We start from the raw sequence: 21,589 nt of genomic DNA, 5'->3' as shown, positions 1-21,589 counted from the left end.
GGTCTCTCTATGGTTTCTCTGACAGGCTGTACCTAACTCCGTGCTCTTTTAATGTTGAACTTTGAATAAAGAATGTAGCCTGACCAGTCTTAGACTAATGAACCAGTGTCAAGAACTGCGCGAAGCCAGCCCTAAAGATGGAGTTCTGATGTGTTTTGTTTTGTTATGTTATGTTATGTTATATCATGTTATGTTATGTTAAATAAGCTTGTAAGCACATGTACACCAAACGGTTTCATGGCACATCATTGTTTGCAAAACTAGAATAACTAGAGAGTAGAAACCCAGGCCAGACAGCTAGTACTCTCATTGACTTACAGAACGCTGTGTAAACAATAACAACATGCCAAAAAAACCAGTTCCCTCTGCTCTCATGAGGGGTGGCTGCTGTGTTTAGGGTTGTGGACGGCCAACCCTGGGTCTTTCTGATTGTTCTGGAGTTTTCAGTCACATCATTGTGAGGGAATTTAGTTTTTGCATCCAAACTTTGACATTTGCCAGGCTCTCTGGGTAGGAGAACGTTGTGGGATCCACACCCCCCCTCCCGCCCCCACTGTCCCCAGTCTGTAGCTCTCAGAAAAGCCCGGGGTTGATAGAGCTCCTCTCCTCGGGTGCCAGGGGTAGATTGAAAGGAGTGTGGGAGACAATTTAACCCACTGGCGACATTAACATGTTTAGTCTTGCTTGGCACCCTCTAGCGATGGGATGGGGCATACACCGGGATGTGTTTGCCCTCTCTGCTCTGCTATTGTAAGTGAATACAGATCCCCACAACCTGCCAGTCAGAGGATCCACCCTAGAAGGTTGTCTAAGATAACTTCGGATGGATGATTTGTCCTAATTAAGTCTTTCTTACTGTCTCATTCCCCTGGTGGGAGTACCGCAGTGAGAGCTGTGATGATTCTCCCATCCAGTTGAAGAGCCTCCATTGAAACCCGTTTTGTCCACCCATAGGTAGTTCTCTCCTTCAGCCCTTCTCTTTTCACATCTCTCTGCCATTGGATCCTTTTCCTTAGGGGGATTTGAGTCGCTGATCATCGATACCACTGACGTCTGATACACATGGAAATTCCCTGGAGCTCCCTAACCCTGCGGGTCGCAGCTCGCACACGCATCTGACCAGCACAGGCGGGGCCGATGATGAAGCATGTCACCAACTAGGAGGGTGACGGGCCTCATGTCCTTAGCACATCAGTAAGTAGGATTCTTTTATACACATTTAGCACACACCTCCTGCCAGTTGTTACATGTTTGTGTATCAATGATTGAGGGAAGCTTCCCTCTGACCCTCATTATGTTGATACTTGTGCGTTATTGATCATATGTAAAGTCAAAAAAGCATAGAAAGTAGTGTGCTCACTTCTCAGGGGATTACCTCAATTTGTAGAATATGGGCCAGATGTAGGTAATCCCAGATTACCGATCCTTAAATACCGAATCATACCGATTCGGTATTTAAGAACAGGCAAATGGGATGTAGGTAATTTTACCGAAAAAATTACAGAATCGGTAAGTTTCGGTAATTACCGAATCAGTATTTACCGATTCGCTAATTGCCATTCATTCCTAAGGGGCCTGGAGGCCCATAGAAATGAATGGCAATTACCAAATCGGTAGATACCTGCAACATGGCACTGAAGCAATTTGCATAATTGCTTTTTGGGGGATTTTCTTTATTTACCACCAACTTGTAGTTGGTGGTAAATAACGAATCCCAAAAAGGGGAAAACACTCATTTGAGTGCTCTCTACGAGCCCGATGTAGGTGAATCCCATTTACCGATTTTGAAATACCGAATTTTACCAAATCGGTATTTCAAAATCGGTAAATGGGATGTAGGTCCCAACATCTGGATTCGTTACCGAATCCTTAACAATTCATTAATTACCGATTCGGTAAATACCGAATCGGTAATGCCCATTAATTCCTATGGGCTTTGAAGCCCATAGGAAGGATTAGGCATTACCGATTCGGTATTTACCGAATCGGTAATTAATGAATTCACAAGGGTGCAGGGGGTGTCACTTTGACACCCTCTAGCACCCCCAAAACGGGCATGTGTGCAATGTGGCACACAGACATGCCCTAAGGGCACGTCTGTCTGTCACATGGCACATGTGTACATGCACAGATGTGCATGTACACAGGAATCGGTATTTTACCATGGATTTGTATTCCATGGTAAAATACCGATTCTGTAAGCCATGTGCCAATGGAAAATTGGCTACCCACATAGCATTTTCGGTAATTTTACCGAATCGGTAAATATTACCAAATCGGTAATTATTACCGAATCGGTACTTATTACCGATTCGGTAATAATAACGATTCGGTAAAATTACCGAATATGTGCACCTACATCTCCCTAGCCCTTTACCGATCGGAAACGGCCGAAAATCGGTATTTTCGGCCGATTCCGATCGGTAAAGGGCTACCTACATCTGGCCCTACATTGCTAATTCGGTAATTTACAGATTCGGTATTTTAAGGAATCGGTAATTTACTGATTCCTTAAAATACAGAATCTGTAAATTACCGAATTAGCAATTTGGGCACCTACATCTCAGTAGTCTAATTCCGGTCGGTAACGGCCGAAATTCAGTAATTTCGGCTGTTACCGACTGGAATTACGCTTCCTACATCTGGCCCCCTAAAATGAAAAGTTATTAATTTCAATCCATGTTATGTGATTTTTCCATTCATTAGAAATATTTGCGTTGCCTTTAAAAAGGGGACAATATTTTAAATGAAAACTTAAATTGTAAATATTTTATGACAATTCCAGACCCAGGTACACTTTTTTCAGCATTGGTGGGGACCAGCTAAATATATCCAATCACAACTACACAATCAGCTACTCCTATTGGACTACAGACGCAGAATCAGCTGAGCCTTTGGTATGATACCTCTAGACCTTGCTAAACCCATTGTTCTGGAACGAAATAAACCTCTAACGCCATAACTTCAGAACCAGCAACGCCTCCCATGGGATGTACGTTGTTACAACGCATGCTTTTACCACGCATGCCTCTACAACGCAGGTTTTTCAACGCAAGTCGTTACAACGACTTGCGTTGGGGGGTGCTGGATAGTGAATAGTTTAATTTACTATTCTAACTCCAGTCCCCGTGGATAGTAGGGAAGGTGTTGGATAGTAAATTAAACTATTACCTATCCTAGAGCGCCCCCCAGCGCAATTCGTTGTAATGACTTGCGTTGAAAAACCTGCATTGTAAAGGTACTGCGTGGTAAAAGTTGCATCGTAAAGGATGTTTCCCCCGCCCATGCTATAGGGCCCAAAACACAAATCCTATAGGTCCCAAAACACAAATCCTTATTAGCACAAAAAGCAGCTTTAATCAGACAGGTTTGTGGGCTGTCAATATATTACTTTCCAAACACATCATAATAAATCAACCTCACTAACACATTCACTAATCCTGACATCCGTCCTACTTAAATTCTCAAAGTGTAAACACTCCCAAAACAATTTCCCCTACTCTGCTACACCTTTCTTTCTTATGCCCTTCAAAGCCCGCACCTTTCATTCCCCAGTATCTTTCTCTCAAGCCCCACCAAGTTTCCCCTAAAGGAAACTCCTTGTCTTCCTCCAAAGCCCCCAACATTCTCTCTCCTCCATATGTGCCGCCCCCTTACCTTGCGGGGTGGTTATGCCCACACCTGATTCTCCATCCCCCAAACTACCACCATCCAGAGCAACTCTGGAAGGTGTTTTTGTTCCCCACCTACTTACCATACATACACCTGCTCCTACTGGTCACTGCCGCTACACCACTGCGTCTCATTCCACAGTTTCGCAAACACATCTCTGATTTCCATCATGAAATAAGCATTTACAAATGTTGAAAAATCAACCCTTTCTACTCTAAACAGATGCTCCTATTCTTTTTTATGTTTTGTGGGATACAACATTAATAGCAATAGACATGCAAAAAAACTCTCCTGGCTCTGTACAGTTTGTGGCTATCTTCGCTCATGCAGCATGCTTCTTCGCCCCTCTCCAATGTCACCTTTAGCCAAACTTGGTCATATACAGGTTCATGCCCACCTTCTTTTAAACAACTGTAAATCTTTTTTCATTTGTGTCATTCTCTGCTAGATGAATCACCAACTTATCCGGGCACCCGCCACTTGCAAACAGTTCCAACAGTAATGGCAGTCATTCCCCCCAGAGCTTCCTTCCTTGATCTTGTTCTCTGCTCTCTGATGTACAGCTCATTTTCTGTCCTCCAAACTTTGTGGTGTGGGCTTTGTTCTCTCTAGATGTCTGCAATGCTCCAAACCTCCTCTTTTCTTGCAAGATCGCTCCTCTTGCGTTTATCGTTGCCCTATTCTCGCTCTTCCATCTTCCGCACACCACCACTTTCTCTCAATTCTCCTTCTTCCATTTCATCACTTTCATCCCTCTCATTCCCATAATCCTACTCCAACTTGTCTCCTTCATCACACCTTCCCCACCACTCATTCCTGCACACACGTCACCCACCCTGCCATATTCTCTCTGTTCTTTTGCAGCCAGCTTATGTTGGACTTTACTCGCTCCCTCAGTGTCGAAGAGGCTGTCGTAGACCTCCTCATGTCTTCCGGCCAACGTCCCAGAGCCGTCCCATACTCAATTGGCATCCGCACCTTCGCGTCTGCCTCTTTTGTCAACATTGTCTGCATAGTCGCCCCTAGGCTGCTCCAACCTGAAGGGTCTCCAATACTAGCGGCCCCTCAAGCCGCTCTCGCTTTCTTTTGCCCTATCAGTCCCAGCTCTTTTTCATAGTCCACAACCATTTCACTAGCCTTGCTTTTGTTGGTTCTCTCTGTTGCATTGGCTTTGTATATATCTATACCTTTCACTCATCATTCCACTGTCAAGTTTTACTCCATGCTCCCCTTCCCTCACCTCCTTGTCTCTACTCTCACAAAATGCCTTCCATACCCTCACAGTCTTGTCTGCCCTATCCTGAAGTGGCCTAATTTCATTTGCTTCCATATGTCTAGTCTGATGCCAGCTTAAATACATGTCCAAATTGTCCTGTTGCGCGGCCTTTCCCCCACCAAGAGCCAATGAGACTACAACTCCCATCATGCTCTGTATCAGGACATCATCTTCCTTGCAGGCTGCTTGCTTCCTCCCCAGCGTCCCCGGCAGCCTGCCATGCTCACATAAATCACAGGTCTGCAGTAGGGCACTGTGGTGTGGCCGGCCTCATCTCTGCCCCCTGTCTCTTGCACCTCCTCATCCTCACCTTTACGCACTGCTCCTCCACCCCTGGTGCGGGCCCCAGAGACAAATCGCAGCCTAATCCTTATACCCCTTCTTGTAGCCTATGCCACTTGCCTAAAACCAACTCTTGGGAGACTGGCTCTGGCCATGCTACACCCTGCCCAAAGATAGCCTTAACTCCAGAAACAGACATGGCTATAGAAACCCAGCCCTATGATGCACAGCCTGCATGGATCTGTGTCCGCCTTTGCTCATGGTTTTCTTGCCCATTCAAATAACCCGCTCCTAACTGAGGACTTTACTCACCATTCTTGGGTTTGTCCTTTCAAGCAGCATTGCCTACTTTACCATGGAATTTTATTGGATGAGTCGTATCCTTCCACTGCTGATATCGGGAACTATTTTTGCTTTTGTGGAGAGGTGTGGCTCACTGGTTAGAGGCGGCAGACCCGAGTGCAGAGAACGGCCCGGGACCAGGGTTCGATTCCCGACGCGGCAGGGTCTTGGACCAGGATCAGCGGACTGATAATTCTCGCATCGGTGCCTACTCCGACCAGGGAGCACACTCGGCAACTCTGGGCATTAGCTTGCCTCATCTCCACAACGGCCCCACACAAACGCCGGGGATGCCTGGTTTCACCTTGGAGACCCCCAGGAGGGACTATCTCACAGGGAAAGCCAGGACGGGTTCCCCAGCGGTCTATAGCGCTACGAGGCCTCCGGGTAGCAGTGCGCTTTACAAGACACAACAATTTACAATTTACTTTTGTATGTTTTGTGGCATTTGACTTTTGAAACTAGATGGGGAGTGGACAGCCCTTCTTCATTTCCACTGCTATGTTCCCTCCTTCTATTGGCTCCCCCTTTGGGTCACCTTCAACTATGTCTCTGGCTCTGCTCCCCAACTCATTGTCTCAGTCTCCTGGCTGTACACCAGTGTTCTTCTGTCCCTCCCTTTTTTCTGTTTTTAGACTCCTTGTTGGAGCCTGGACACATCAAAGATGGCCACGTGTGACTGCTAGGGGTATTGGCTTTACCAATCCTTGTGCATTTGCGCTGTAAACATTTGCAAAGCCAATGGTGTTTAGCAACCATCTTGGAATTCTATTTGATTAGTATTCTTTAATATATTTATTTATATATACATATATATGCTCCAAGACAGCTGGTACGCTTGAACCTGTCGAACATGTTGTGTCTAGACGTACTGTGACGGCCACCTTGGAATGCTAAATGTATATAATTAAGAATGTAATCCAAATACAGTTTAGTTCAAAGCTTTATTTGTGCAGTTAATTAAAACCACTGCAAAAAGTAAAACAAAAGGATGTGGTTGACAGGTTTGTGGCAACTCATCCAAGCATTTGTAAGAACCATAAATGTAAGAGACACTAAAATATTTAAGTGCATGACATCAGTGGGAAAAGTGTTACTCAGCTGAAGGCTAAAATAAATACAGCAGTAATTGCAAAGCGCCAAGCCGAATGCAGATTGGCTTCATCTCTGTCACCCTCCCTCTTAAAAATAAGCTTAAATAGAACCGATCTAGGCTGATACAGCACAAGTGTTTGAATTAAAGACTACTCTCCCTTAGTTAAAACTTTAGAAAAGTGTAAAAGGGAGAAAGTGCTCACCAGTGCAGAGGGTTGGGTGACCATCTCTTATCGGGGGTTGAGCAGTAATATCTAGCCAATGTGTGTAACTTCACGAAACAGACTTCAACAAAGCCAGTCCAAGCTGGAGTGTCGTCAACATTCGAGATAAAAACATCCCACCCATTAGTCACAGCAACTAAAACTAGACAAAAAACAAGCAGGGGAAGGGTACTTATCGGGATAGGATAGACGGTTAGGTGGTCTCCACTTGTGGTCCGACTGACCAGCAGTGGATCGGTGTTCTCTTTGTCGGGTGATCCTCTTGTGGTCGATCAGTAGTGGATCGGTGTTCAATTTGTCAGGTGATCCTCTTGTGGTCGATCAGTAGTGGATTGGTGTTCAGTTGTCAGATGATCCTCTTGTGGTCGATCAGTAGTGGATTGGTGTTCAGTTGTCAGATGATCCTCTTGTGGTCGATCAGTAGTGGATCGGTGTTCAGTTTGTCAGGTGATCCTCTTGTAGTTCAACTGATCAGTAATGGATCGGTGTTCAGTTTGCCAGGTGATCCTCTTGTGGTCGATCAGTAGTGGATCGGTGTTCAGTTTGTCAGGTGATCCTCTTGTAGTTCAACTGATCAGTAATGGATCGGTGTTCAGTTTGCCAGGTGATTCTCTTGTGGCCGATCAGTAGTGGATCGGTGTTCAGTTTGCCAGGTGATCTTCTTGTGGTCGATCAGTAGTGGATCATGGTTCAATTTGCCAGGTGATCCTCTTGTGGCCGATCAGTAGTGGATCGGTGTTCAGTTTGTCAGGTGATCCTCTTGTAGTTCAACTGATCAGTAATGGATCGGTGTTCAGTTTGTCAGGTGATCATGTTCGCTCCTCACCCCCCAACTGGATTAGACTACAATACCGCTGTATTAGCCAATTTGAAGGCAGGGGCTTTTCCCATGGTCATAGCTTTTTTGGAAGACTTTGAACTTAGTCCCAGACTGTTTGTTTCCCTGAGAGTCCGGGCTGTTCTGGTTTTATAACTGATCGCCTGTGAAGAGGAATTTGGCAAAGCAGGCGATGGACAGTGGCGAAGCCCTTTCACACAGAGCAGCACTGCTGGTCGGCGGGTCCTGGTACAGTCTGAACTGAAGCTCTTTCGAAGATGCTCTCTGCGCCAGGGCAGTAAGACTGAGCCATGCATAGTATGTGCACAAGGTCCTCCCATGACATGGCCTGCAAACCTTGTCCTCCCTCGGTGGCGGCTATTGTGGTAAGTCATCAATTAAAGGCAACATTCCTGGTCTGGTATGAGGCTCTTTGATGATCACGTGGGTTCTCGGGACGATATTCAAGCAGAGTGTGCAATTGGAGCTTTGCATATGTTAATTGTCATGCGTGTGTGTTTGCGCAATCTTAGTTTTACTTTATCTTCCACCAGGAGATCCGTCTTACTTGTTTATTAAACACACCCTAAACAGATGGTACAGCAGGTAAGAATCCCACAGCTGCTCTGTATCCAGATGTTTTAGTGAAGCTTTCATTTTTGCTGACCAGCTGTTTGTGTTCTGAGTCGAGTCGAATGCACTTTCTTGCCATATCAACCCTCTCAGTGTGTTTGCTTTGACCTGCTTTACAAAGAAGCGTATTTGAGAGGACCCCTTCTGGGGCAACCACCTCCTGTCCTGAAGGCTAAATTCAAGTCTGACCCGTGCCGGCGAGGATCTTTGTGGTGGGCTAAAGATGAGACGAGAGACTGTACTCTGGAGGATTTCCAAGCCGTCTGTCAGTGAGGGCGGAAACGTCGCTTTCATTGCTGTTACCAGGGGCTGCCATGGGGTCTTTGTAATTTGTTTGTCAAGATCTGTATCCCTGTATTTGTGACACCGCCCTCGCTTTCAGGATGTTCAAATGCAGGCGGTGGGACCAGGGCCGTAGGAGACACTAAAATTCTGGGGGGGACAGGGGCAACCTTGTGATCTTTCCAGTGACCCTATAGAAATCGCCTGTTGCATGAGACCGTTCCCCGTTTATACAATCAGATAGTTTTAAAGTGAAACATTGAGAAAGGCAGGCATGCAGTCACAGTTTGTACTAAGCATGCTTTATTGTTATTTGTATTCACAAAGTAATTAGACAAATGTGGAAAAATCATGTATACTTTTTATAGTGCTACTCATAGTTCACTCAGTTCTGTGATCTGTAAGGTACACGTTCTTTGAAGCAGGCTCATTAACCCTCTGCACTACTTTACGATGAGCCAAAACTTCCAGTAGACAAAATGTCAAACTCTTATTAGTAGTAGGAGCATTAATCAACAGAGTTATCTTGAGATTTTTATTGTTGCCTGAAAACTGCCTGATTCACAAGGAAGTTCATTTACTTCTAAATCAAAAATTTTAAACACAGCGCCCCTACCAAAGTCCACGCCAGGTGCGGCTGTACCATTTGCACCACCTTAAAGCCAGTCCTGCTCCCAGCAATGGGGTAGGACAAGCATTTACAGAAGTGGGGTCAGAGCTAACCTCATAGCCATTATAGGAGGAAAAAGACCTATGTAAGTGGTGGAATGTAATACTCCCCCCAAATTGCAGCAAGCAAAATGATTTAACAGATTTTTTGTACACGATTTAAGGGAGAGTAGATTTCAACTACGGAGAATTGTTAAAAACAATTTGGGATCAAATTTCAAAAACGCAGCAGACCCTTAGGGGGCATTCATGAAATATATTCCAGTACTTTCATGGTGCACCTTGGAAGCCTGGCTTTTCCTAGTAGTAAATCTGATTTTTTTAAATGTCTTAAGTCAGAAATAACTTCCACTTTACCAAGATCCTAATTTGTCATGGGTGAGCCGCTTAGGCCAATGTCTACATTCCATATGACAGTGCCAGAATGTTACCATGGATACTGCAGCCACAGTCATGGGTACCTTTAAAAATTCCCAGAGTATACAAGAGTCAGAATTTTGCCATTGACAACGCATTTATAAAATGAGTACTGGAAATCTTATGACAAGAGTTACCTCAAATATCAGTTCCAACATTTTGCTGTGGATCCAGCCCACATGCTAAGAATGATGTGCATCATATCAGGACCTTCAGCCAGGTATGGTGGTGGGTGTTCTGTGTCCCTATGAATGGGTTATCAGCTTTCTCAGTTAGACAGTTTGAGACCCCACAGCCACTGACGGTGCCTTCAAAGAAGCATGTCAAGGTCTGCAGATGGCCATAGGTAACGAGTCCCATCATTATGCTGTTAGTGCCCATATCAATAAGGCAAGAATAACCTCCAGTGTGCCAGACCAGCACCACACTTGTATGCATAAAAAACATACACTCACACACACATTCTCACTATATCTCTTGCACTCTTTCGTACCTTTGTACTCCGTGATGCACGCACTGCCACTCCCAGTTCAATTAGTAAATTTGCTTTTATTGTGTTAGAAAAGCTTACCCTGCTGTTTCTGCTTTAACTGCCTTGCCGTTTAGTGAACGTTATTCAAAATAATAATATATTGGCTTGACAATGTTTGTTACAAGTATGATGTGAATGAAAAATGCACTTTTTAAAATGGCTGTGCGGGGCTTATGTTTGGTTTCACGAATTGATCAAGCAGTTTCAGTATCGGAAATTAATGAATCCACATTCTGACATGTAGTATCACAGCATCCAGCTGACCCTATGAAATTCTTGACTTCTTCGGCAACTATGGATTTCATGAAGTAACGCTTTACATTTTGGGGTTTTTAAGACCCAACTTGCGATGTGAGCAAAAAAACTGCGGAGCAGATTTACAAGCCCCTTGCGCCACTTTTAACATGGGAAAAGTGACGCGAAAGTGGCGCAATGAGCTTGTAAATAAGCCCCTGCATGTCTCAAGATGAAGCATTCTGGTGAATGGAAAGCCAGGAATGGTTGAAGCTGTCACATGTGCTTCAATCCTGCACCATACCCTAAAGCCTGCGCCCTTGTCTCCCTCCTCGTGCCATTCCACATTCTCAGTCCACTCTCCCCTCTTGCCCCAGCCCCATTGTTGCAGATGGAATTAAGTAGGCATCTAGTACTACCGAAAGAGCAGGTATTCTGTGGGTGCCTTTGTAGAAATGTGTTGATTCATGAGAGTTGTGTATTTTTTATATGTGTAGAGTTAGAGGTGTGCTCATGTAAGTGCTGGATGATGGTGAATAGTGTGAGTGAATACAGCATGAGTCGTGCGAGTGTAGGGTGAAAAATGCGTCGATGTGAGTGTTAGGTGAGCAGCATTTATGCAGTGTGAGAGGAGGGCCCATGTGAGTGTCGGGTGATATGAGTGCATGCAGAGTGAGAGGAGCAAGGGCAAGGTAGTGCCAATGGTGTAAATGCAGGATGAGTGATGTGCCTGTGTGTGGTGCAGGGTGAGCTGCAAGAGGGAAGGGCGATCAGTGAGAGTGACTGGTGAGTGCATGGTGAGAGGAGTTAGTGCAGAGTGAGTGGTGTGTATCTATGAGTCTGGCACACTATTGTCTCTGTGTGCAGGCAGGATGAACTGGGTATCTGTATGAATGCAGACTGAGAGGTTTGTCTGCGTGAGTGCAGGGTGAGAGGATGAAGTGTAGGGTAATGGGTGTGACTCCAGGGTGTGTGCTGTACTTGTTTTTGTGATATGAGTACAAGTACAGGGTGAGTGTTGTGCCCATGTGAATGAAAATGTGCTTGAAGATGTGAGTGAAGTGCAAGCTGTATGAGCGACAGGAGTGCCTATGTGAGTGCACAGTGAGCGATGTGACAGAGGGAGAGTTGGATGAGAGTAGTGACTGCATGGTGAGCGATTTTACATATGAATTTTGTGGCAGTTGAAAGCCCAGAGTGTGATAAATTAATGCATGGTGAGAAATGTGCTTGCTTGAGTGAGACTACAAAGTGAGCAGCGAGGTGAGTTAAGTGTCACATGAGTGCAGTGTCAGTGGTGTGCTTGTGTAAGTGCTGGGTGAAAAGCCTGAGTGCATGGTGAGTGGTGTGAGTGCAGTGTGATCACATTGAGTTCAGGGTGAGCGGTGTGCTGATGTGACTGCAGGGTTTCATGGTAAGGGGCATAAGTGCAGTGTGGTCGCTGTGAGTGCAGGGTGAGCTGTGTATTTGTGTGGGTGCAGGGTAAGAGGAGGATGAACGGTCTGAGTTTAGGGTAACAGCGTGAGTTCAGTATGGTGGCTGTGAGTGGAGGTTGAGCGGTGAAAGTGACAAGTGAGTGGAGTGTCATGTGCATGCAGTGTGATCAATGTGCTCATGTGGGCGTAGCATAGGTGGAATGTGAATTGCGTGAGTGCTTGATGAGCAGTGTGATCGCTGTGAGTGCAGGGCGAGCGTGAAAGTGAACGGTGAGTGATGAGAATGAGGAGTGAGGTGTCTGAATGCAGGATGTATACCCAAACACCCGGAGTAACGTATCCTTGTATTGATGTGTGAGTTGTATATGCACAGTATAGAGCCTGGGCACAGACCGAAGCCTTTTGGTTACAAGTTGGGCTGGTAAAATGATCTTTGAAGTGGTAAATGAATTAAATCCCAGTTACAACGATGCTACATCACAAACACTCCTGCTACTGGGTAGGTTGCCGGGGCACCAGTGTCTCAAAACCTCACCACACAGAGTGGGAGTGCTGATATTTCCATTGACTGCAGGATGCTGCTGACAGTTCATCCTGTCTATGGTCCTTGCAGTCTTCCTTTTCTGGAAAACTTCTAATTTATACAAGAACACCTACAGCACTCCTCCTTGTCAGTCATTCAGCTCTTTCCTTCAAAGTAGGCTCAATGACGTTGCTCTCCTAGCAGCAGAACTTTTCACATCTCTGTTCCCAGCACCTGGTGAAGTGGAGTTGTCAGTCAGAGACTCCATACCGTGGAGCACAATGAGTTTCTCGTTCTCCAGTTCTGAGGTACCTCGGATTCTGGTTCCAGAGAAAGCCTGGCACATTGGCTAGTGTTTTCTGTGCCGTACTTATAGCCAGGCCCGGACTGGCCGTTGAGGGCACCGGGCAATTCCCCGGTGGGCCGCATGGTTGGGGGCCGGTTTTGGGCCCCTGGGGCAGTTTTTGTTACAGGGCCGTTATGCTGCAAAAACGGCCCTGTAACAAAAACGGCCGAAAACCGGCCCTGTCGCAGAGCGCGGTCGCACCCCTCCCCCCTCCCCTCTCCTCCCGGAGGGGGGAGGGGGGCCGGCCGAGCACTTTGCCAGGGCCGGTTCTGGTTCCCAGTCCGGCCCTGCTTATAGCAAGTCGGCAGACAAACTCAGCTCTCTGACCTGTTTCAGATAGTCCTCGTCTTTGGTGTATTCCTTACAGCCATAGCCTTTGCTTCGGTGCCAGCAGGAAGGCAGGGTTATGTTGTCCAGTCAGAGGAGACCCAAAACTAAGGCACAAAAGATGGAGTGGCCTCTCCATTCAATTTCCCTCATCTTTCTGTGGCGAACACCGCCAGGAAAGGATGGAGCTAGAGGAGGAAAAGGGTTTCCTAACACTACAAAATGATCTCAGTCTCCTTCACTCCTATGCTTAGAGTCTGATCCACCACAAACGATATTAGTAATGCATTGGAGGAACACCGCAATTCATAATGGTGTCTGGGCTCTTTCTAACCACTACCTTATGCACTTCACCAGAACAGGAAATCAAAATGGATTCCTGAGTGACTACAGCCTCATGTAGCATTTAATCTACACACACATCCTACTTGACACACACGAGCTACACACTCATAAGTCATCCATGTTTAAGATCCCAGCATCCAGAGACATTTTTGAGGATTACCTTCACAGGGGGAAACGGACACATCTAAAAGGGGAACCCCTCTGGAATTCCATCACTTGATTTCCTCCTAAATCTCAGCACATCATCAGCAAAACACCATCAGATGCACATAATCCTCCATCTGGATGTTGTCATGCTGAGTGCCACACTGCTTTTATTGTTTAGTGGCTTCAAGCCTCCTCTAGTATACCTGGTGCACCATTGGCTGTCTGGAGGCTCTTCAGCACACAATTCCTGAATTTCAATTGGAGATCACAGTATGAATCGTCCTAGTAGGTGCTCCTTGCTTACTGCTAAAACTCTGCATTTACTATGGATCTTGTAATCACTCAGCAGAGTGTGGGGGCCTCTACATCAACTTCATGGACAATGTGTGTTGTAACGGTCATCACTACCAACAGCACAACACAAAAAAGCTCTTCACCTTAGAGACACCAAAATGACGGTCTTATTTTATTAATTGTTAAAAGGCTTAAAATACAGTTTCGATCACAATTGACTTCTAACATAATGAGAACAGTGCTTGAAGTACCAGTGGGTAGGAATGGGCATTGCTGCCTTCTTGCCCCATGAAAATGACTAAGCTTGTATATCGTATGAAAGCCGCTCCGGGTGTGACCTCCAATCCCTATGCCAGGGGTTCTCTTAACCTGGCAGTGAAGGCCAGTAGGAGGAATCAAAAGGTTTATTTACAGCATCTTTCCCACTGTCGAGCCACAATAAAGGACTCCTTCTGCCTGTTTCCTCTGCCCTATCTCAGGACCATACCTTGTTCACCTATGTTCTGTTCGGTTTGCCATCCTTTCCTCTGTTCGCTGTGTCAGGTGGGGGGTGGGACCTTCTCTCCTCTCTGTGCCACAGCCGAGGAGCCTGCATTCGACTTCATATGTAGACTGCTGACCTTGCACCCTTTCCCCGGGCCATCTCCCTCCATACACTGCCTGCATTGAATCAGCAAAATCATTCACTCTGTTACGCTGAGTTCCATAGAAGTCGTCTCGTTGTCTCCCACCTGTTACAGGCACTTGTGTCAGTTTCCAACGCTGTAGCCCCTGCAGTAGAAAACTGCAAAGCTGAACAGGAGTTCTAGCATCAATTGCAATATGGTCACCACTGTGATAAACTACAAAAAAAATGGTTTCAGCTTCACGTCTGCCCCACTGCAGCCCAGGAGAATCTTTGCTCTACAACGTTTTCCCCCTTTGAATTTACAAAACGCAAGCCTTGCTGGCAACAGATATCAGCTTTATACACGTACTGCACATAACTGAAAGTAATCAAACTTGTAACAATGAAGAATGTATTACAAGTTTATACCTGCACCACAAAATATTTTCTGGTTTTGTAGAACTGTTACAGTGCTCACACATACAATTACACCAACATGACTGAAGATATAAAATACTAACTTTAACAGAGTTCAACAATGAGGGAAATGATTCTGATTCTAGCTCATATAATTGCAGAAGGTGTCAAGTTTCTCACGCCCACATTACAAAGTTTGACACTGATGAGTTTTCCTACAGCATTTCAAATGATTGGGGTATTGCCAGAGGTTCATTAGTCCGGGCATGGACTCCAAGCTGTAATCCCAGAGAGAATGCCCTTACCATGGCTAAACTGGATTGTCTATCAATCAATCAATCAATCAAGACATTTATAGAGCGCACTACTTACCCGTAGGGTCTCAAGGCACTTGGGGGGGGGGGGGGCCGTTACTGCTCTCACAGCCAGGTCTTGAGCTTCTTCCTGAAGGAGAGGTGGTCTTGGGTCAGGCGCAGGTCGGGAGGGAGGGAGTTTCAGGTCTTGGCGGCCAGGTAGGAGAAGGACCTTCCTCCTGTTGTCGCTCTACGGATGCGTGGGACGGCGGCGAGGGCGTGGCTGGCTGATCGGAGGTGGCGTTTGGGAGCGTAGAAGTTGATTCGGTTGTTGAGGTAGCTCGGGCCTTGATCGTGTAGGGCTTTGTGTGCGTGGGTGAGGAGACGGAAAGTGATTCTTTTGTTGACGGGGAGCCAATGCAGGTCTCTCAGGTGTCCGGAGATGTGGCTGCGTCGTGGGACGTCGAGAATGAGTCTGGCTGAGGCGTTCTGGATCCGCTGAAGTCTCTTCTGGAGCTTGGCGGTGGTTCCGGCGTAGAGGGTGTTGCCGTAGTCCAGTCGGCTGGTGACGAGGGCCTGGGTGACGGTCTTCCTGGTCTCCGTGGGGATCCACCAGAAGATCTTCCGTAGCATGCGCAGGATGTTGAAGCACGCCGAGGAGACGGCGTTGACTTGTCTGGTCATGGAGAGGGAGGAGTCCAGGATGAAGCCCAGGTTGCGTGCGTGGTTCGTCGGTTTGGGTGCGGTGCCCAGGGCGGGGGGCCACCAGGAGTCGTCCCAGGCGGTGGGCGTGGAGCCCAGGATGAGGACCTCCGTCTTGTCTGAGTTCAGTTTCAGGCGGCTGGTCATCATCCACTCGGCTACCTCCTTCATCCCTTCGTGCAGGTTGGCTCTGGCGGCGGCGGGGTCGTTGGTCAGGGAGAGGATCAGCTGGGTGTCGTCGGCGTCGGAGATTATGTTGAGGTTGTGTTGGCGTGCGATGGCCGCGAGGGGGCTCATGTAGACGTTGAAGAGGGTAGGGCTCAGCGAGGATCCTTGAGGGACGCCGCAGATGACTTCGGTGGCCTCTGACTTGTACGGTGGTAGGCGGACTCTCTGTGTTCTTCCGTCGAGGAAGGAGACGATCCATCCCAGTGCCTTCTCCTGGATTCCGACGTTGCTGAGGCGCTGCACTAGGGTGCGGTGGCAGACAGTGTCGAAGGCCGCGGAGAGGTCTAGGAGGATGAGGGCCGCTGTTTCTCCGTTGTCCATCAGGGCTCGGATGTCGTCGGTGGCGGCAATGAGGGCGGTCTCGGTGCTGTGGTTGGCTCGGAAGCCGGACTGCGAGGGGTCGAGGGATCCGTTCGTCTCGAGGAAGGCGGCCAGCTGTTTGTTGACGGTCTTCTCGATGACTTTGGCTGGAAACGGGAGTAGCGAGATTGGGCGGTAATTCTTGAGTTCGGTGGGGTCTGCAGTAGGTTTCTTGAGAAGATCGCTGAGTTCGGCGTGCTTCCAGCTCTCGGGGAAGGTGGCGGTGTCGAAGGAGGTGTTGATAATGTCCCGCAGGTGGGGTGCGATGACAGCGTCGGCCTTGTTGAAGACGTGGTGAGGGCAGGGGTCGGTCGGAGATCCGGAGTGGACGGAGTTCATCATGCGGACGGTGTCTTCGGTGCTGATCGGAGTCCAGGCTCGGAGGGTGGTGGTGGGCGGCGTTGCTGTGGTCGTGGCGTGCGTCGGTTGGGTGCTGAAGCTGTTGTGTATGTCCGCGATCTTGTTGTGGAAGTAGGAGGCGAGGGAGTTGCAGAGGTCTTGCGAAGGGGTGATGTCGTTGGTTCCGGCGTTGGGGTTGGAGAGCTCTTTCACGATGTTGAAGAGTTCCTTGCAGTTGTGTGCGTTGTTGTCCAGCCGGTCCTTGAATGCAGTTTTCTTGGCGGCGCGGATCAGTTGGTGGTGCTTCCGGGTGGCGAGTTTGAGGGTGGTCATGTTGTCCTGTGTAGGTTCCTTTCTCCAGACTTTCTCGAGGGCTCGGCAGTTCTTCTTGGAGCTCTTGAGTTCGTCGGTGAACCATGGGGCTTTCTTGCTGCCGGGTCTGCTGGGCGGGGTCCTCAGAGGGGCGAGTTCGTCCGCGCAGTTGCTGATCCACTTCGTGAGGTTGTCGGCGGCCTGGCTGGGGTTCGCTGAGCTGGCAGGAGGGTGCTGGCTCAGGGAAGCGGCGAGTTGGTCGGCTGTGATCTTGTTCCAGCTTCTACGGGCAACCTGTTGCTGGTGGTGGTGGGTCGTCGTTCTTTTGAAGGTGAAGTGTACGCAGCTGTGGTCCGTCCAGTGGAGTTCTGTGGCGTGGCTGAAGGCGATGTCTTTTGCTGGATGAGAAGACGGCGTCGAGTGTGTGTCCGGCGAGGTGGGTGGGGGTGTTCACCAGTTGCTTGAGTCCAAGGTTGGCGAGGTTGTCGAGCAGGGTGCTGGTGTTGCGGTCGTTATTGTTCTCCAGGTGGAAGTTGAGGTCCCCCAGGAGGATGTAGTCAGCGGAGGGGAGGGCATGCGGGCTGACGAAGTCGGCGATGTCCTCGCTGAATTGAGTGCGTGGTCCCGGGGGTCGGTAGATCAGGGTGCCTCTGAGGGTGGTCTTCGGGTCGGTGTGGATCTGGAAATGCAGGTGTTCGGCGGTGGTTAGGGTGTTGTCGGTGCTAGTCGTGATTCGGATGGTTTTCCTGTGGATGATGGCGATGCCTCCTCCCATCTGGTTGGCGGTGCGGTCCCTCCGGGTGATCTTGTAGCCCTCTGGGATGGCGATGGCGATGTCGGGCGCTGAAGAGGCGTTCATCCAGGTCTCCGTGATGAAGGCAACGTCAGGGGCTGTGGCGTCTAGGAGGTTCCAGAGTTCGATGGCGTATCTGTGGACGGAGCGGGTGTTGAGGAGGATGCACTTGAGGTGGTTGCTGCTGGTGTTCGGCTTGGCAGGTGCTGGTGCCGGGCAGGTCCGGATGCAGGCGAACTTGCAGGCGTGGCAGCTGAAGGGTCCGTGGGAGCGTCGTGGGGTGGCTCGGTAGCATCCTGTGGTTCGGCCGGTGTTGAGTGCGATGAGGGTGGCGGCGGTGTAGGTCAGGCGGGTCGGCCGGGGTCCTCGTGGGCCAGGGGTCCTGGCACTGGGCGCGGTCCAGGCGCGGACGGGCGTAGACGGGCTTACCTTTGGCGCGCCTTCGGCGCAGAAACGGCGCGCCCGCTGCGCGTGACCGCTGCATGTTCGCACGGTCGCCATATATGGCGAAGTGCGCGGGGGCGGAGCAGCTGGGAGGCGGGAGCGGGGAGGGTACAGAAGGCAAAGAGGGGCGGGGTTAGCGGCGGTGGCGGGAAGCGGGGAGCGGGGAGGGAGGACGAAGGGGCCTAACAAAACAAAACAAGCAATACAGAAGGCAAAACAAGTTACAGTGAGACAGGAAATACTAGCAACAGTACAGAGCAGCAATTACGACGGGGGCAGGTCAGGCGGTCACGGACCACGCCGCTGGAAGGCAGGGGGCGTGGTCACGCGGCGGAAGCTTGGCCAGCGAGGCAGCGAGGCAGAAGGTGGGGAAGACGCACGCAGCAGCTGGTGGCCGTGCGGCGCGGGGGTGTCCTAGAGCTAGGTCACACTCACCTGCGTCGCACAGTCGCCATATATGGCCAAGTGCGCGGGGGGGCGGAGCAGCTGGGAGGCGGGAGCGGGGAGGGTACAGAAGGCTATAAGGCACTGAACACCAACATAAAATGTGGCAGCAGTTTGCATGTGGAAGGGCAGGCGCTTCAACAGTTGAACAGTGATTTTGAGGCTACGCAATGAGGTTATGTGATGCAAGTGCAACAAAAGCTTGTACATTTGTAAAGCAGTTACATTTTGCATTCAACGCTTAGAAATTGATGTCCCCATAGGAAAATAGTTATAAGGTTTAAAAGATTTCAATAAAGCAGTGCGGACGCCCACAAATGGTTACCTCTGATCTCAAAAAACAAAAACTTGAACTGCGCCAAAAAGAGAGGAAATGGAGATTAAATTACACAATGAAAGACAAGGAGGAATTCTCCACGGCTCGCAGGGAATATAAAAAAACATTCTGAATAGTAAAGCGGCATACTTCTCTACCAAAATATTAAACTTTCAAAATAAATCCAAAGAAATTTTTAAGATAGTGAATGACCTATGCAATGATGAGAGAACCACACCCTTTCAGATCCCTACTCAAGAGCTCTGCAACTCGCTGAATAATTTCTTTAAAGATAAAATCTCTGCTATCAAAGACATCCTCCCTAATTCTTCCAGTTGAGAACCACTGGATGACATTTTTAATAACCACCTTACTTTAGATGCCCTTCTTCCTATCTGCCCCCAAACATTTCTGGAGCTTTTGTCCCGTGTCAACTCCGGGTCTGCTAATGACAGTTGCCCACCACACGTTCTGAAAGATGTATTATCGGCCCTACCTCAGAGCGTACTCCCCTTCCTTAATGAATCTCTCGCCCAAGGCAAGGTTCCCAGCGCCTTTAAGAACGCAACGGTCATTCTCCTTATAAAAAAACCTAGGGCAGACACCACAAATCCCTCTAATTATCGCCCTATTTCCCTTCTCCCCTTCATGGCCAAAATACCGGAGGCTCATATGTCGAGATGTCTCTCGAATTTCGACGATCGCTCTGACTACCTAGAACCTAATAAAGCCAACTTTCGTCCGGCACACTCAACGGAGGCGGTGATCCTCACAGTCCTGGACACTCTCAGAGCAAACGCTGACAGGGGCGACCACCAGGCCCTGGTGCTCTTGGATTTGTCAGCCGCATTTGACACGGTCGACCATAACATCCTGTTGAACCGTGTCGAGCAGGCTGGCCTTAGGGGACTCGCACTCAGATGGATAGAATCCTTCCTTGTCGACCGGACTCAATCAGTCACACTTGGAACTTTCACCGCCCCTAAACTCACCTCCTCCAGTGGGGTTCCTCAAGGTTTATCTCTTTCGCCGCTATTGTTTAATTTATATCTCAGACCCTTGGTACACTCTCTAAAAAACAGCAAGATCACCATTTTTAATTATGCTTATGATCTTCAGTTGATAATACCACTGAGTTCCCCAGACTCGCGGCAGAGTTCCGAGCAACCATGTCTCACATACAGCGATGGATGGACCTGAACCACCTGAAACTCAACCCAGGCAAGACGAAACTAGTGTTGCCTGGGAAGAGTGAGATCAGCTGGGGCCTGCACTACTGGCCGGTGGACCTGGTATCTCCCCTATCGCTCCCCCCTCGGTCAAAAGCTTAGGGGTCATTCTTAATGCAGACCTCTCGCTCAAAGGACAGGTGGGAGCAGTTGTCTCTTCCAGTTTTTTCCAACTACGGAAAATTATGAAAATTGCCCACTTGCTGACACTCTCATCCCTCATACAGGTGGTGATAGCCCTGCTACTCTCTTGTCTCGACTTTTCGAACGCTCTCTACCTCGGCCTGCCAGCGGGCCTGCTAAAACGACTCCATGTAGTTCAGAATCAGGCAGCAAGACTCATCTGGAAACAGCCTAAATGGAAGTCAGCTAGACCGGAACTTTCAAAACTTCACTGGTTACCAATGGCTCAAAGGGCTGCCTTTAAGACGGGATGCTTAGCTTTTAAGGCTCTGAATGGTAACAGCCCCAGATTTGTTAAGAACATGATCACCAAATACGAACCCCGCGCAACTTACGCTCTGCCCACCTCCACCTGGTAACAATCCCATCATTCAAGTGGAAACGGCAAGGAGGTAGCTGCTTCTCCTATCTGGTCCCCACTTTCTGGAATTCCCTTCCCCTGTCACTTAGGAGCTGCGATAATCTCCTGGTCTTCAGGAAAGCCCTGAAGACTTGGTTGTTTGAGCATGCTTATGCCTAGGAATTTTGGGCTGCTTCCCTCAGTCTCAGCACCATGAAACCTATGGGTGTACGTGCGCTCTATAAGTGGTTATTAACATAACATAACATGTTGTAGCTCTGGGAAATCAACATTAAAGACTAAATGACAACAAAAAATAAAATTAAGTAACAACATATTATTAAAGTTCTCTTGCAGACTCTGTAAAGAAGAACACAGCAAATGGGCAGTGGTTTTTTTTTTTTGAATGCCTTTTCACTGAATGCATTCTCCCACTGCGGCAGTAAAAACGAAATACAAAGTACAGGAGTAGGCTGAGTGGAGACACAGGGGGTACGAACCAGTGAATAAAACAACAAAGCCTCCATAACTAGTTCCAAGAGGGAGGTAAATGGCCTTTAAAAGACTTGTGAAAAACTCGGGCGCTCTGGAGATAAGACTCCAGACACTGCCCCGCCGCAGCAAGTCAAGCAGCCCGGGCAGAGACACGCGATGACGGAGGGTGGGGTGGCTAAATCCCTTTCCGCCCG

This window comes from Lissotriton vulgaris, chromosome 2_1 (assembly GCF_964263255.1).
Source record: "Lissotriton vulgaris chromosome 2_1, aLisVul1.2, whole genome shotgun sequence".
Classification (NCBI taxonomy): domain Eukaryota; kingdom Metazoa; phylum Chordata; class Amphibia; order Caudata; family Salamandridae; genus Lissotriton; species Lissotriton vulgaris.
Note: the sequence above shows the minus strand (reverse complement) of the source record.